Source organism: Microtus oregoni, unplaced genomic scaffold, assembly GCF_018167655.1.
Source record: "Microtus oregoni isolate MIOR12 unplaced genomic scaffold, Mior012 000013F_ref0000133, whole genome shotgun sequence".
NCBI classification, from domain to species: Eukaryota; Metazoa; Chordata; class Mammalia; order Rodentia; family Cricetidae; genus Microtus; species Microtus oregoni.
Genome location: NW_024543072.1, coordinates 38746260 through 38761383, shown reverse-complemented (window position 1 = coordinate 38761383; position 15124 = coordinate 38746260). Strand labels below are relative to the sequence as shown.

Sequence of the window (15124 nt, the reverse complement as noted above, 5' to 3'; positions counted from 1 at the left end):
ACGTCTGATATTGGTATGGGGTGAAAATTCAGAGAACTTTAACACTCTGTACTTTTCAGATGGTTAAAATGATAGCTGTGCCGTCATTTGTTTTCAATAAATTTTGTATCATCGCCTGTATCTTCTATTGACATGAAATGAGAATTATGTAAAATTACCTGTGATAAACAGTTCAGTGGTAGTTAGTACCAAGCAACCACCATACCTATCTACATCCGAAATATTTGCACTGCCCCCAAATGAAACCATTAGGCGGTTCTTGTCCATTCATGCCCTTGTCTCTGACAGTCACTGACCTATATTCTACCTCTATGGGCTTACCTGTTCCAAGAACTTCCCATCAATGGAACTGTGAAGCATATGACATTTAGTGACTGGCATTTTTCACTTTGCATGTTCTTAAGATTCAGCTGTGTTGTGGCTTCTATTAACACTTTATTTTATTTATATCGCAATCTTATTTCATTATATAGACACACCATCAGTTTATGAGCGTTTGAGTTTCTGCCTTCAGCTACCATGGGTAACACTGCTGGCAATAGGTACATAAGAGGATTCCCTTGAATGCCTGCTTGTAGCTCTTTGGGTATATGCCAGGGAGTAGAATTGTTGGAGCCTATGATAATTCTATGTTTAGCTTTTTCAGGAATTGTCAAGCTAGTTTCCTTTTCTCCACATTTTTATCTACATATTTACATAATTCACTGTGCTCCAAAGTCTGCCATAGTATGTGGCATAACTTTCAACGCCTGGTCTCTTATTTGTTGCCTTGGAACTTAAATTTTAACCAGAGATATTAAGCCCCATTGTTTTAGAAATTTCTGAGTTGTTTAGACTCCTACTTTATGGCTACGTGGGCATAAGCACCTCAGCCAACAGGTATAAGAGGCAATAGCTTTATGGCCAGTCTAGAGTGTCCCCCAAAAGTAAGTCTCTCCAGGCACGTGGCACACCAAATTCTAGAATTTAGAAATCAAAGCCTGGTGGTTCCCTCACTATAAGTTTGAAGCCAGCCTAATCTACCTAGTGAGTTCCAAACCAGCCAGAGCTATATAATGAAAGCCTGTCTCCCCTACTTACCTCATGGACAGGGTGGGGACATGATGGTTGGGACAAGGTCCCTCTGTGTAGCCCTGGCTCTCCTGGAACTCACTCTGTAGGCCAGGCTATCCTCAAACTCACCTAAATCTACCTACCTCTGGAGGGATGGGATTAAAGGCATATGCCATCATACCCTGTGAGTCTATCTTTAAATAATAATAATAATAAACACTTAAGTCTCACCCATCTTTTCCAGGATCAGTGAGAGCTGGGTGTGTCACTTTCTCTTGACCACTTGTTCTCAGCTCCTCTCATAGAAAGGAAAATGATGAAAACCCTTAGGAGCCTGGTGGTCTTGCCTCTGATGGCAAAGGCGTCTCAACATGACTTGGGCAGCAGTTTTTTTTAAATGCACAAGCATTCCTTTGACGTCTGTGTGTGTGACACTGCCAGAGGCTGTGGGCAATCTTCAAAACAAAACAAAACAGCCTCAGACTGCACCTGTGGGGACCTGCCACCCCAGAGCCTGCAATCACCTGCCCCTCTTCATCTAGGGCTGACAGAGGCATCTTCCCCAGGGAAGGGTGTCTCTGCTCCTGCTACCAGGTCTTCACTCGCTGCAGGTCAGGGTGCTGCCTCTCTGGAACTTCCGGCACCAGCTTCTTCATTGCTGCTGGGCTAGCTCCCTAGACGGCTAACCAGTTTATTTGACCCATACTTGCCGTTTAGGGCTGCAACAGAGAGCTCCACTTTCTCCAGGACTTTCCTGCTCCTCCTGGATCCCAGTCTCTTTTCTTTCATCCCATGACCCTAGCTTGCAGAGGCCTGCAAAGATGTATGTCTAGATAGGGTGTTAGTGTCAAATGTGAGTGTCCTAGTCCCAGTGTTGGCCAACAACGTCCTCACAGAGACAACACTAAACTCCATTTTTTCATCTCCCCAAACGATAAGGTATTAGTCAATCCATTCATCAACAACAGTGCATTTACAAACATCTTCATGTGCTACTACCAAACTGAACAGGAGATGCCCGTAGAAAAAGGTGCAGAAATAGGCCAGCGTGGAGCAGGGAAGAGACGAGAGCAGCACCCACGCTGTCAGGGATGTAGCCATCTTCCATGCCTTGTTATGGAGGCCATGTGGTGGTGAGGAAGACTTCAGATAGCATGATCCCTAGGTTATAAAGATTCCAGAAGAAAAATCAAGCTACCAAATCTTCCTTATCTCACCCCTACCTGCTGGGAGCTGTACAAGAGTCAATCTTTGCTACAGTTTTACACTCCTCCCTGGGTCTGAAATATGAAAACCATCTTTCCATTGGCACACACAGGCGTCATCACTAGGATCCCTTTTGTACACTTCAGCTCCCTGCCACCAGACCACAGCAGGGACCACAGAACAAATCCTGCAGGGAAACAGAGGGGCAAAACTAACATTCACTCTACATTTGCCCCACTGTTTTAACTAGAGTGTGTGTTTTTAACTTATCTGATTGTTCCAACAATCCTAGGACACAGGATCTGGCCAGGGGCAGGGATGGGTGTCAATGATTTCCATGTTCAGATAACCGGAGTTGGGGTAGGCAGGACTGACCCAGGCTGTCCTCTCTGAAAGAGAAACTCAGGTCATGTTGGATCAGGATCACAATCATGACAGGCACTCTGCTAACTGGAGAGCTGGAAGTGAAACCACAGAAATCCCCTTCACTGGGCACACCCATCTTACACACTTCCCATCCCTCAGCTCTCACCCACGGACCGGTCCAGATATTTTCCAAACCTCATTGGGTTTCCACGAACTTATGCTAAATATTGGCAGTGTTGCTATACAAGCTCTCTCTTTTTCTCTCTCCCACCCTCCCTCCCTCCCTCCCTCCCTCCCTCTCCCTTTCCTCCCTCTCCCTCTGCCTCTCCCTTCTCCCACCTGTCTGTCTCTTTCTGTCTCTTTGTCTCTGTCTCTCTGTCTCTGTGTGTGTTTGTCTGTCTGTCTCCCTCCCCCCAGCAGTGTATGTGGGATATGGGAGCGTGGTGGGTTGTAGGTATATGTATAGAGTAAGAGAATGAGAATCCCTTTGAACCCAACAACTTTAGTTGCCCAAGGCCTTGTAGCAGATCTGAAATCAGGATTACTTCTAATTTAAAGATGTGCAAAGAGAAAAGGCATGGTTGGAGTGGGGGGGGTGAGGTGGGGGGAGACAGAAAAACCATCTCTGTTCACTCAAGCATTCATACACCACTCTACTTCCTTGACCAAACATGAAAATCTTGCAGGTTTTCAGGCCTGGTATGTCAGCAGCGACTGTCCGTCCTGGGACTTTCAGGTCATAATACCTCGTGAACTATGTAGGAAAAGCAAGTTTCCCAATAGTTTCCTCCACGGGCTGTGGCCCTGGGGAATCCCTGCCATGTGCCAGGCTGCTCCCTGGAATGCTCTGGCATTTAAAGCAGCTAGAGAAAGACCCAGGAAGAGGGAGGGTCAGAGGAGGAAGCTGGTTGAGGATTGTCATAGTAACAGGGAGGTTGGAAACCTCCAGATCTGAGCTGGAGCCTGAGCCACCTTAATTGGATTCTCCGTGGGGCCACCTCTCTCCTTTAGCAAGCTGTAGTCACTTTTCTTTCCCATCCTTGCTGCCTTGTCCTCTGACAGATGCCCACTCAGTGCTCACCTGTCTGGATCCTTCCATACATTCCTCACGGAGATTAGCTCATCCTGCCTTGCGGCTCCCGTAACTGTTGGTTTGAATTCCCTTTGGGGCACATAACTAATCCTGCCTTATGGTGCTTCCCCTGTGCTCACCCAGTTCCCTAGTAAGAAACAAATTTCTAAACATAGTCTGTCTTCAGCTCGGTTTTGAATCTTTTACCCAGAGAGCTGGCAGGGTGTTTATTTTCCATTGTGCAGCCTTTTCTAAGAAGTCTTAGAAAAAAGAGAGATGTCCTTCGTGTATATAGTGGGTAGCAAGATGAAACTGAAACAAACTGCCTACTGCAGGCAGCCGAAATGGCAGCTCGTGGTTTCCTCTGCCTTAGTGATGTCAGCAACCCAGGCTCAACAATGGAGAACAGGAGACAGTAAAGGAAGTCCCTCTGGAAATAGGGGACACAGACAGACAATTTTTGTAGTAATAGCAATGGGATAGTGAGATGCTACTACTACTACTACTACTACTACACACACACACAAACACACACATCCTGGACTCAGTTTGTGTGACTGCTGGTGTCACTATGTAAATATCATCCGTCAAGAACACAGACATGTCAAAAACATGAGCAGGCAGGGCTTTCCAACAAATTGGGAGCAGTCGCTTTCAAGTAATGTCATCTTAAACTTCTATATGGTGTCCCACGAAAGGGCCAATCACCTTTGCCTGCAGAGTGTGCTACTCTGGGAATCCCAGAAACACGTGGTATCTGAGCAGCGCTCAGGCTAAAAGGGTTCTCCACATGGAAAATACTGAAACTCCGATGTGTGTACTTTTCTAAGTATCTTTTCTTTGACTACAGTGCTGTATGTGAACCTAGACATCAGCCTCGGCACGAGTGCTAGGTATTCCCAGGTAGAAATTTTTGTCAAGGCATCTTTGATAGCTGTGAGACCTTGGATGAGTCATTTAATGCCCATAAACCTCGCAGTTTTCTTATCTAGAAAAGATGTCCACTCATTAACTTGGCAAATATTTCTCAGGAACAGAATAGGTCCCAGACACTGTGGATCCCGTGATGAGAGTAGATTCCATGTGAAAAGGAGGGGGGATGGCTGGATATGAAATTACTCTAATGCTGGCAAGGTCTGTGGCAAGAGTATAAAGAGTGAAGGGCACAGAGTCGGGGCTCTGGCCTTTAACACAGCCCAGGAAGTTTTCCCAGGAGGAACAAGGTTTTATCTTAGGTCTAGAAGATGAGTAGACAAGAAAACTCGATGGTGCTAGGAACAGTTGTGGGGTAGAAAGAGAAGCATGTTTGAGACTCCACAACAGGAGGGGAACCCCAGGTCCTAGAGTTTGAGAAAGAGAAGGTTTCATAAACTTCCAAAGGGATTGGTGGCCGCGGTGTTGTTTCTTGGGAGCCAGTGTAGTGAGGAGTGCATCACACGGGGACACAAAAACTGCGACCTGTCTCCTGTGATGACACAACAGCCTTGAACAAATTCTTATGCTTCGTTCACCTGGGAAATGGGGCATGCAATCCCTCCCTTCTCTACAGTTTGACAAAGGAAAAATTGTTCACAGGATCCATTAACGAATCCCTGAGCTGGGTGTGATGGTGTGGGCCTGTAATTCTAGCACTAGGGAGGCCGAGGCCAGAGGAGTTCCAGTTTGAGGCCACACTGGGTTACATGATGAGGCCCTCTCCCTACCACCCTCAAATCTAGAGTTGTAAGTGTGAGGCCGCAATAGTACTCAATCATAAATAAAGCCAATCCCAGTTGGTGTCCGTTCAAAGGTGAGACATGAGTGCGCAGGTGTCCTTAGCTCCCACCCCCTTTCCCAAGGGATCAGGAAATCAATAAATAACGCCTTCTTTCTTATTTGTTTGGTGATATTTCATTTCAGATCATAATCAGATTTTTGTCTAAGGGAGAACATACGCTATTAATAAAAGTTTTTAATTGTAATATATATTAATACTATGCCTACACACCACCATTGGCCCCCGGGGTGGTTGCTTAAAGCTGGGTAATCCTGAATTCTGGCAAGGTGTCCTTTCGTTTGTGAGGGAGATTAGGTACTACCACTGAAATGCTGCTGTTACCAGGTCTCAACCCAGGGCTTCTGGAACCTCCTTGAGCTTCATTGCACTGAGCCCATATCAAGCACTCGGGGTCTCCCCGATGTCATTTCTCAAATGCCCTTCCTGCCAGTTCACACTCAGGCTCTGTGCATGCTGCCACCCCGTCCCTCTGCAGCAACCTTCCCAGGTAGCCTTAATTCCCTGTCAGCATGTCCAGCCCTGGCGTAAAGACTAAATTCAAACACAGGCTACCAGAGCCTGGACTCCTCCTGCCATCCCACTTTCCAGCCCACATCTATCTCTCTAGTCTGACAGAACTCACACGGGGGCACTTGCTGGCTCTTGGTTTAGCATTTGGATACTACCTTGGAGGAACTGAGGATGTAGTTCAGCGCATAAAGGGCCTGCCTAGAATCCACAAAGCCTTAGGTTCGATTCCCTTGAAAGGATAAAACCTGGCACACTGGCACACACCTGTAATCCCAGGATGCGGAGGGTCAAGTATGGGGATCCCGTGATGGGAGTAGATTTCATGTGGAAAGAAGAAAGGATGCTGGGATAAGAAATTACCCTAATGTTGGCATGGGCTGTGGCAAGACAGTAAGGGGACAGTAAAGGGCCCAGAGCCAGGACTCTGACCCTTGCCTGGGGTTTCCCAAGAGGAATAAGGTTTTAAATGAGGCTTAAAGATGCATAGACTGAAAAACTAGGTTTGGGAAGAGTGGTAGAGTAAAGGCAGGGAGGTCAGAAGTTCAAGGTCATCCTCAGCAAAGTAACAAGTTGGAAGCCAGCCTGGGATGCAAAAGAACTCTTTCTCAAAACCATAAAAGCTACTCTGCAGGGCATTTTCAAATCACAAAGAATGCACACGTATATCACTGTGGGCTTTGGGATTAATACTGGAAGATGAGTGGAGCCAATGCTGGTACTGTCTTTCCTGATACTGTTGGGAAACACGAGGCTTCCAGTGCTGCACCTTTTGACCCACCCTCTGGCAAACCAAGTCACAGCTCTTACCCTTCCGGCCCTTTAACATATGCTGATCACATAGTAAATACTTAACACTTCTTGACGTAAAATCCATATGATCTACAAGGAAACAATTCAAATGCCATATTGCATTGGCACAGATATGAGAGGCACCATGAGCCTCTCTGAATGTAAAGATCGGAGATTGTGGTGTTATTTTTATGACAGGGACTCAGTAAACAGGCAAGGGAGACTCATAAGTAGACTCTAACCCACAAACATCACAGAACAACCAGAGGGCAGCCATGAGGGTCACTCCCTCTGCTCTCATGAGCAGCCCTGCTGCCTCTCGGTGATGGATGGAATGCGCATATCAGAACCTGCTCAACAGGGTGGACATGTTGTTGGTCCAGAGTGCACACAAGGATTCAAATTTCCAGCACCTGACATCAAGTAGGCCTCCGCTCCACTACCCTGGCAGAAGGAATGTCTCTGGAATTAGGCCGAGTGATGATCGACTACCCTTCCATTCTGGAAGAATGCAGGGAGGACCCCCCTCCCCCCATCACTGAAATAATTCTCCCAAGAACTCTAGGCTGCTCTGGCCTTGGGCAGAGCCAAGGAGTGACTGCTGTTGTTGTCACGTGTCTTCACCTGCCAGAACGATTCCAAGTGCGACTGCATATACAGTTGCTGGAAGCCTGGCTGCGGGTCACAGCGCCACCTGCTTCACCTGGAAAACCCTGTGCGAAGGACATCACAATCACAACCACAAAGGGTGTCTGACTTTAGGGAGTGTACATGTTTCTCATTAGAACTTCATCGAAAGATCGAGAGGGAAGCCAGTCCATATCTCCAGTTGTCTTCTAGAGAAACAATACAAACATTACATTCATACAAGTGCTTTGTGTGTTCTAGATTATCCGCATGGTGGAGATAGAGGAACTGCAGCCCAGAGCAACTGAGTGACTGTCCCAAGACACATACCGAGTAAGTCATACCCGCTCATCCTGTCTCCGTCTGCGAGTCTGTGGCTCTTTGACTGTCCATTAGCTGGTTTTTGATTTTGACTCATGGGGAATTCACAAGAGTATAAGCTAATGAAACCAAGGAAAAGTCAAAACCCAAGCTGGAGGCCTGGGACCCACAGACTTCCCAATACGGAGCCTACCTGCATTACCACGTATTTCCCTTCCTGGCTACTCCAGGCCAACCCTCATCCCCAGGAGCCATTGCTGCCTCCTAACAGGTGGGTCCAGACCCACTCTTCAGACCATTCTCCAGTAAGCATTCCCACCCCACCCCTATTCCTTCGAGATTCAACAGCATGACAGTTGCTATCATAAGGCTGTCTGAGTGCTGAAGAGAGAGAAAATCTAAAGGCTGGTACCCAGCCAGAAGATAGCCCACCTTGTGCCACACCATAGAAGGCCTGGGATGATGAGACCTGAGGTCCCTAGTGTTTCCTGTCATTTAGACATCTGAAGCAAGTGGTAGGAGAGGACAATAAGCAGGTGCACATGTTTTGATCTATCTTCTGTCTATATTATCTATACCTGCAGTTAATTTTAATTTATTAATTAGTCATGGTAAAACACTAACAGTAAAAAATAATAAAATAGAGTAATCATAATATACTGAAATAAGTTTATATATTATTAGCAATATATTGCAATATTACTATCATATGTAATATATTGAAAAGATGCACATGCACATATATATTATATATAATGTACATGTTATCTACCTAATCCAGATGAGGTAAACATCTAATTTTGAATTTGATTCTATTAAGATATATACCTATTTTAGCATATTATATCTATATGTAATATAGATATGTAATATATATATATATGTGTGTGTGTGTGTGTGTGTGTGTGTGTGTGTGTGTGTAATATATATGGCCAACATCAGTTCCCTTGTTATATGAGTCCTTATTAGGTGAAAGTCATTTGAACATAGTACTGCCATGCTTTAGCAGACAGTCTCATAACCCAAGCAGCTACTAAGGAAGTAACAGGTCGATAGTATAGACAGTGTGGAGACAGTGCAAAAGAATGATTCATATCCTTAGCTGTACACACTGGCCAGGGTGTCATGACAAGCCTCAGAATGGTAAATTGTGTATTTCTGGAATTTTCCCAGTAATGATTTTTGATGGCAGAAAGTGGAGCTTTGGGTGAAGGGGGACTCCTATGATTGTGTTTTCCTTTGGAAAAGGCATTTCAGACCTGAGAAAGCACTTGTTTGTTACACGGGGTAGATCTGGGAAGGGGTGAAGGGAAGGGGTGAAGCTGGTAGAGTTAACAAGGAGGCAGCTGCATCTGAGACTAAAGAAATGCCCTATCTTTGGGATAAAGTGTACTAGCATGGTAGGGCAAAGACAGGCTCTTTGCCTGGCACTTGGTTGTACTCAGTATCTTAGCTCAATAATATATGCCCTTTGCATTGATCAACTGTTATCAAAATGATCACAAGGAAAAGGCCTCCATGCTCTCTTAGAGACACGGGTTTACACCCATGCAGAGGACAGGTGCAGGCTCATCCTCTCCACAGTTCCCCGGGACAAAGGAGGCTGTGACCCAAAGCCTGGGGTCGGAGGCATCACACACGTGCTATACATTCCACGGGGCTGAGTTATTACTGAAATGACAATATTTCTGCCCATTCCCCTGATTTGGCATGGGCGTTAAGCCTCGACACTGTAATGACTTTTAAAAGGCATTTGACTTTTAATTGCCTTGAACTTCTGTTAACATGAAATGAAGGGGGGAAATGGGAAGGAAAATAGAACCCTATCTGTACAGCTTTCAACTCACATAATTGTATATTTATGCCATACCATTAGTTTCCAGCCTGGAAAACCTCCCTCTGCCACCACCGAGAAGAAGAAATAAGTCTGCCTTTCTGTTAGTGCTGGAGTTCGCGGAACTCTAAATGCCCTTCTCTGATATATATATATATATATATATATATATATATATATATATATGTGACTTTTAATTTAGGGTCTATTTTTTTTAAATTGCCACCTGTGTAGGAGCCCTTGAATCACATAAGTGTTTGGTTGACCTCTTGCTTTAGAAAAAGAAAAAAGAAAAAAAAAAACATACTTTCCCCTCCTAAAGGATAGAAGTTGGAAGACTTGAGCAGCAGGGGCTGGAGTCCCCCAGGAGCTGAAGGCTCCCTTTATTTATGGAACAGAAGTGCTGCCACCCCACCCTAACCACTCCTGACTCACGGATGACCTCAGAGGTTTGAGCCTTCCAAAAGTAAAACCTCACCTAGCTACTTTACCACACCCACAAATATTGGCTCCAAACTTTCACCCAACACTTGTAAAGAATGAAAGTGAGGGCCGGGTAATGGAGGTCTTTCGCCATGACCGTGGCTCCAGACTTTGTGAGGACTAAGACCAGGAAGTGACCTGATTGGACGACAGAAGTGTGAGAGGTACCTGTGTGCATTCGTGGATCCTCGGCCTTGGAAACCTAGCTCCTGTTGACTGAGTCTCCTAGGGGACCTGGGAAAAGGAGTGGTGGGGAAGGGTAGTGCGCTGCCCAAAAGCTCAGGGTTCCAATTCTAGGTTATCCTTAAAATGCCACTACCTGGCATTTCAACTGTGATCCCCTCCACCCCAGTGTTTTTTTTTTTTTTTTTTTTTGAATGTCTTGTCTGTTCTTCACAAGAATCTCTCAGACAAAGCAAGGATTCAGAAAACTTCACTGATGCTGTCCGAGGTCAAAGACATGGAAGGCAACTGAACGGGAACTAGACCTGGTTCCTGTAACCCCTAGCTTCATAGTTGTTTCTCTCCCCCCTCTACCAGCGTTTGAACCCAGGGATATCTGTGTGTGGAGCACCTCCTTCGATACCGTACCTCATCTTTATCATTCCTCACGTCGACCAGAGACCAAGCTCTGTCATCCAGGAGGCGAGTGCTGCTCAGACAGCCTGGCCCTTTGTCCTCCTTTACATTTCCCCGGCTGCTGCGTGGCCCTCTCTACAGAGACGGCAGCACAGAGACTAGGTTACTGTGGTCCCTCCAACGGGAATTTTATAATTCAGGCTGCAAGCTTGAAATGCCTCCAGGGACCAGGTAGTGAACACGACTAGATAAAACGGGGATCTGAGAGAGCTCTGGCCCTTCAAAGCTCCACAGACGATGCATTCATGGGATGTAAGTGCAGCTCAGTAGTAGGGCTAGCTAAAAACTGAGGATTTTATGTAAGCCAAGAGGGAAAGTGACCGATCATCAGCATAACGAAGCATAGGTGTGTCGGCTCTAACTCTTGGAATACAAGTGGGCATTGTGCCCATCATGAAGGCCCATGCCTTAGAGGCCCATCGCTTTCTGACATATGTGGTGTTGGCTTGCACTCCCCTCCTGCTCTGTGTGGTCTTGTTAAAAATCCAAGCCCCATCCGGAGATAGAGCACTAGACAGCAGCTCCAGAGGTCCCTGGCTCAAATCCAGGCTCTCCCTGCTGATGTATAGTTAGGGTTGGAGCGTTGGTGCCATGGTTAGGAGCACTCACTCACTTCTCTTGCAGAGAACCTAAGTTCAATTCCTAGCACCACCTGTGACTCCTAGTCCAAGGGATCTGATGCCCTCTTCTGGCCTCTATGGGCACTGCAAGCAGGTGGCACACAATCAGACACATACATGAATAAAACTAAATTTTGAAAATATAAGCCCCTTTAAAATCACAACCTAAGTGCCATCGGGATATTTCCATAGGCTGTGGCCCAAGTGGAAGCTGTCCCATGCTATAGGGGATTACTGGGTGAGAAACCATCATCCTGACAGAAAAGGTCCAGAAACTGAAGTCCTTGGTCTCCTGAGGATGGAGATCACACACCAGAGCAGCTGCAGCAGAACCTATGTGCTCCACTGGGATTAGATTGAAACCGCATCTTGCCCTTTGGTAGCTCCATGGCCTTGGACAGGTTTCTTAATCTCTGATGGCCTCAGTTTCCTCAATGGAGATAGAAAGAATTACCTTGAGCTGTGTAACTCCGCCTTGATATAAAGGCCTGATCACATGGGGGGGGAGGGGCAGGGAAGGGGAGGAGAGGAGACTTGTGCACTTGCTCAGACCTCAGCAAATGGTAGCGTTCGAGTCATCAGATCGCCTGTTCTTGTGAAAGGTGCCAGGACGTTCGCCAGTGCTCTGTTTGGAGGCTTTGACCCTCTGAAGCATCTAAGTCAGAAGCCGGCTCAAATGAAGACAAGTGAGTGTTGGAGCTGAAACTGAGAAAGACTGAGAGTGATGGACAAAGCAAACCCCCAAGAAATTCGATCCTGGGGGTCAGGGGGGCTGATGGGAGGGACAGGATCGGGAACGGATGGAAATAAGGGCAGCGAGATAGCAGAGAGAGGTGCCAACTGTAGCTGCCCTGCTTTCCTGGGAGCTGGTTAACGCGCGCTTGAAAGCAATTCAGTGAAAAACTGATCAAACAGGGATCAGAACAAATGGTCTGTTAATAAAAGATGCTCTAGAATACTACGCTGCTTTCACCCCTCGCAGTCATTTTAAGGCACCCATTGTAGTGCGTGCTTTGCACAGCACCGGAAGCCTTTCACCTGGTTAGTCACTCAGATAGATGTTGCTGTGCGTCCACATTCCACCAGGCACCGTGTCAGACTCAGGGCCAAATGCTGCTGCACCATGGATAAACACCCCACCCCGTAAGCCAGCAGGAAAAGCTGACCACAAGGCACGGGTGTGACTGCTCCCAGACCCTCCACCATGCTGGCCAAAGACACAAAGTCCGTGGCTACACATTTTCTGGCTTACAAGAAGGAAGGTTAGGAGGCATCTTCCTTATGATCTCAGGGTGTCGACTTGCCATGGATGGACTGGAGAGTCTGTGCTTACCACATGAGCACAGCTGGGTGTCTCAAGGAATCAGAGAGTCATGCATGCCAGGGACTGTGTCTGGGAGTGGACCGAGTGAGATGGGCTGTTCTCAGGCCTCTGGCACGGACCCTTTGGAAATAATGAAAAGGTGAGCAAAGGAAGGGGAGGAAACAAGACAGAAATAAAGAATAGAGGAATTGGAGACTCCAGACTTTATTTTTTTTCACAATAGAAAAATCAAAGAAAGTCCAAATAAAGCCCATTTTAAACTCTTTTCTTTGTTCTTAAATTATCCGCTAATTATTTCCCGGTATCATCTTTAAGAAGAGGCTATCTCTGACTCCCCCTGTATGTCCTACCATGGCTTAATTAATACCTGATTGATTGAGAGATTGACTCATTTGAACCCAAAGTGAAATAGAGCTTTTTAATTTTCTCTTCTGCTGAACCTGAAATAGAGCGGACAGTAATTAGGAAGGGTCCCTTGTTATCTGGAAGTCCCGGCTACAATGGGCCCTTTGCAGCTGAGCACATGGAAGGCAGGTGATTATTGAGAAGCTGATAAAACATACAACACTCCCAACTGCTCTCCTGATAATGGGATTTTCGTGGTCCGTTTTTTCCCTCTCAAAGGATCTCTATGGCTGGAGGATCTGACTGGACAGTGCTAAGTGGCTGGGCAGCTATCATCCAAGTTCACCTATGATCAGTGCTCACCTTTTACACACTCCATTCTGTTCCTCCTCCCCAGTGACCTGAATGACCGAATCATGTCCAGTCAGGTTCCCTTTTCTTTTCAGAGCCCCTGGGTGAAGTTCATTCATTTAGATGGCTACTGCCAAAGTCTGGGCATTCAAATAAAAAAGCCAGGCGAAAGGCCCTGTTCTCCTGCGGCTTGTATTCTAGAGGAGAAAGATGGCCTTTAAACATGTATATCTCCATGAACGGGAGGTCATGTAGTTAGGGATGCAATGATAAAAGGAAAGAAAGGATGAGAGAAAGGGGGGAAGGAGGAGGAAGACGATGAAGATGATGAAGAGCAGGAGGAGGACAGAGGAAAGAATCAGAGTGAATGAGGTATTTCAAAGTGAGTCATCCTGCAAAGGCAATGAGACAAGATGCCAGGAGAAGGCCCTTACTGAGGTATCATTGCAGGAAATTTGAAATTCATTTGCAGTAAGACCTGAATGTTATGAAGTATTCATATCAAGTTCTGAGATTACATGGGCCAAGCAAAGAGATAAAAGTTTTGAGCGGGTAGAGAATCCCAGGATAGGACACAGTGAATGAAACAGAAAGGAATGCAATACAATGTTAGAGACAGAAACAGGGCTGGATGATGGAGACAGGGACCAGATGATACAGACAGAGTACATATGATGAAGGCAGGGGCTAGAAGGTGGAAAACAGGGACCAGATAATGGAGGCAGGAGGCAGGTGATGGGGTAATCTGTGGAATATGATATAGCATTTCTCTTTCATACTTAATGTGATGGGGTGTCATGAAGCATAAGTTAGGGACAAGTGCACTCTGGCCTGTTCATGTGGTGATAACTAATTAGAGCAAGGGAAAAGTAGAGCCAGAAAGACTGGCAAAGGGGGGGAGGCTACTGTAGTAACCCAATTAATGGGGAGCAGTGATCTAGTGCAGAGAACTGGATAAGTGTGGAGGCTATTTTGGAATTAGAATCCAGATGATGAGGTCATTCTTCTGTTCCGTTTAAGTGTCCACAGAAAACCTTTACATGCCAAATATTCATTATCACCTATTATATGATAAGAACAAAGCTAGATCTCCAGGCCAAACAGAGGAGTGAGAATCACTGTTTTCAGGAGCCGACAAGGTGAGTATGAAAAACAAGCCAACAAACACAGGAGTGTTTTGAGTCTTATATAACCCTCTGCATTTTTCTGAATCCTTGTAATTTTTCAAAGCAAACACATTTATAATGCATTGAGATCAGGGCTCTGGTAGGTATTCGCCTCTGTGGAAACTCAGAAGAAAAAGCAATCATTTCGTGGGGGACGGGAGATCTAGAGTCATACCTCAAGGCGAGGCCTGAACGGCCAGGAGTCCACCTGAGGAGTGGATGGAGGGAAGGAGGTGGGGAGACACGGGGCAGATGGAACTCGGCAGAGCATTGCAGTGGGGAAAACCGGAAGTGAACTTAGTGATGAAAGGAGATGCCAGTGGGGTAGAAGATGAGGCTGGGCGGAAAGGAGGAGTAGATCCTCTGTGCTAAGCATGGTTTCCATCACCGAGGGTTAAGCAGTGGATACTAGTCACATTTAGAGTTTAGACAGATTAAGGGAGAAAAAAAAAACGAGACTCATTTGAGCACTTGGACAAATGCAACAGCGGTGACTTTGAAGAGGGCACACCGCTCATCTCAGACCCTTACCTCCTCTTCCCACACACAGGGCTTGAGTTCACTCACCAAGGCCTGCTTAGAAAATGCAAGAGTGCTACCTCCCTCACTGTTGGACATCATCCCAGTTCTTTCTCCCGGAA

The 15124-nt window shown here is 46.2% G+C and overlaps 1 protein-coding gene across 1 annotated transcript in view; it reads left to right on the top strand.

Annotated features, from left to right (window-relative positions):
* Kiaa0040 (KIAA0040 ortholog) overlaps positions 1–15124 on the top strand; it is a 35293-nt gene that overhangs the window by 5948 nt on the left and 14221 nt on the right. The window contains exon 2 of the mRNA XM_041663076.1: positions 7662–7733. The gene's annotated coding sequence lies outside the window, so the exon portion shown is untranslated. The remainder of the gene's footprint in view (positions 1–7661; positions 7734–15124) is intronic.